The 2,500-nt window shown below is 42.4% G+C and overlaps 2 protein-coding genes across 3 annotated transcripts in view; both read right to left on the bottom strand.

Annotated features, from left to right (window-relative positions):
* LOC116602214 overlaps window positions 1–151 on the bottom strand; it is a 5,766-nt gene extending 5,615 nt beyond the window's left edge. The window contains exon 1 of the mRNA XM_032363478.2: window positions 1–151. This exon is cut by the window's left edge and continues 545 nt beyond it. The gene's annotated coding sequence lies outside the window, so the exon portion shown is untranslated.
* A 251-nt stretch (window positions 152–402) lies between these two features.
* Window positions 403–2,500, bottom strand: part of LOC116602213 — an 8,195-nt gene continuing 6,097 nt past the window's right edge. The window contains exons 4-5 of one of the 2 annotated variants that reach the window (XR_007306576.1): window positions 1,818–1,985; window positions 403–1,045 (exon numbers count right to left, since the gene is read on the bottom strand). The gene's annotated coding sequence lies outside the window, so the exon portion shown is untranslated. Of the gene's footprint in view, window positions 1,046–1,394; window positions 1,986–2,500 lie in introns of those variants that run through there. The other variant, XM_048722023.1, reaches the window with a different exon arrangement.

Below are 2,500 nucleotides of genomic sequence, written 5' to 3'. Positions count from 1 at the left end.
GCTTCTTCCCCACCCCCCTTAGTCGTACAAAGACTGAAGGCAGCATTTCCGGTCTAGTTGAACCTCAGCAACATTCAGTTCCTACAACGGCATAAATCGCATGTAGACGATTTCAAGAGGAGTAGGTTTGTTCTTTACAATCGTGATGCTAGTAGCGTACAGGCCTTTTTGAATCAGAAATACAGGATGCATATCTTGCTTTTACATCCTAGCTCATAAAAATAGCATTTCGCAGCTGTCGAGGACATAATCTTCCGCATTTTCGCAGGCAACGACGTGTTAAGTTTCAGGTAATATGATTAGTGTCTGAAGTCATGAGAGCTACTGGTAATACGATACTACATAATAATGAAGGCTATTTGGCATAGTTAGCAAAACAACTGGAAAAATTCACCTTTTTCATTTTACTTTTTAATCTGGTGATTTTATTTCATTCTATTAGCTTTGTCACAAACACAAACAAGCATTACCCTACAAACAAACCAAAGAAAATAGTAATAGAAATAACATATATGACATATAAGCTTCAAACCACAGCGAGACACCGACCCAAAGCCGTATCCACAAGACCAAGAAAAATTGGATTTCAATCGCCTTTTTCTTGATTCAACCAGTTTGAAAGTGTCCGGAGTTTCAAATTGTCCGGTGATTGAGACTGTCTGGTGTTTGGAGAACTGTCCAGTGATTGGAGACGGTCTGGTGTTTAACTGTCCGGTGATTGAGACGGTCTGGCGTTTGGAGACCTGTCCGGAGTTTGTGTCTGTTTAGAGTCTGAGACAGTCCATGATTGAGACTGTCTGGTGTTTCGAGAACTGTCCGGAGTTTGTGTCTGTTTGGAGTTTGAGACAGTCCATGATTGAGACTTTCTGGTGTTTGGAGAACTGTCCGGTGGTTGAGACTGTCCGGAGATTGTGTCTGTCCGGAGTTTGTGTCTGTTTTGAGTTTGAGACTATCCGGAGCTTGAGCAGCCTGTTTTACTATTTTCTGCTTATTCCAACTGTCAGGGCGTATACGGGGGAGGGAGATTTGCGCTTGTGAAACCTTGCTGAAAAAATAAAGTTGAAGACTGTTGTAGCAAGTAGATCCTAGAGAGAGTGTTTGACCTATTCCGTATTGCAAAGCAAAAACGCATATCAACAAAATTGAGCCCAAAATTGTCGTTTTTGCAAAACATGGTCACTTCCATATAAGGAAACTAATATATTCCTTATTTGGAAAATCTGAATAATTCTTTTAATTTTTAGGTGAGCGTACCCCAGGGGCTTCGTAAACTTTATGACTTGTAACCAGAAGAAAAAAACAGTTACTGTGACCATCTTTATAGTTAGTTAAGAAGGTCCCTGAAAAGAAACTAATTTTCCACGGTACCAGACCCCCAAAACGACAACGTTTTCTTCATATGACAGCAAAGCTTTACATAGATCACACGCTCGAGACAAACACACACACGTAATAGATCACACGCACACATAAAAAATCACACGCTCGAGAAGAACACGCACACGTTATAGCTTACACCCTCGAGGCGAACACGCACACGTAATAGGCGACTTGGACTAAGAAGTCAAGTGACTTTTTGAGTGGTAAATTCAAGCCAAAATGAACAAAGAATTGGCTGTACCGTCACGCCAGAGAGCAGGAAAAATATAATATTTTTCAATAAAAATAGCCCCTTTCTGGCTGATGAATAAGTCGCTTTTTCTTGCAATTATTTTGAGCCAAAAGCCGAAGCGCACGAGTTTGCCACCCAAAAGTTCACTTGATTTCTTAATGAAAGCCGCCCAATATTTAACGTCTCATTTATCGTTATGTCTTACGTTAATATAAGCTATAGCGAGTTCGTTGCTCTGACGGTCACCCTGTGTTGGAACAGCATGCGTGAAATATACAAAAGGCTGTTGAGCGAGGCTGACAGAAGTTCCTATGGTACCTTGGGTAATAACATTGGCATTGGATGGTTGTCTCTGGTTTCGAGGAGCAAGAGGCTAAAAAAGGGGATAAATGAAGTAATTACTGCAAGCTGCAACGATCTCAGCTTCTAACATAATCCATTACCGTAATTATTTCCAACACAATCACCATCATCAGCTATCATCACCATCACCATCATCATCAGCCACCATCACCATCACCATCGCCATCGCCATCACCATCACCATCACCATCACCATCACCATCACCATCACCATCACCATCACCATCACCATCACCATCACCATCACCGTCACCGTCACCATCACCATCACCATCACCATCACCATCACCATCACCATCACCATCATCACCATCATCACCATCACCATCACCATCACCATCACCATCACCATCACCATCACCATCACCATCACCATCACCATCACCATCACCATCACCATCACCATCACCATCACCATCACCATCACCATCACCATCACCATCACCATCACCATCACCATCACCATCACCGTCACCATCACCATCACCATCACCATCACCATCACCATCACCATCATCACCATCA

This window comes from Nematostella vectensis, chromosome 14, assembly GCF_932526225.1.
Source record: "Nematostella vectensis chromosome 14, jaNemVect1.1, whole genome shotgun sequence".
NCBI lineage: Eukaryota > Metazoa > Cnidaria > Anthozoa > Actiniaria > Edwardsiidae > Nematostella > Nematostella vectensis.
This window is presented reverse-complemented; position numbering and strand designations above follow the sequence as displayed.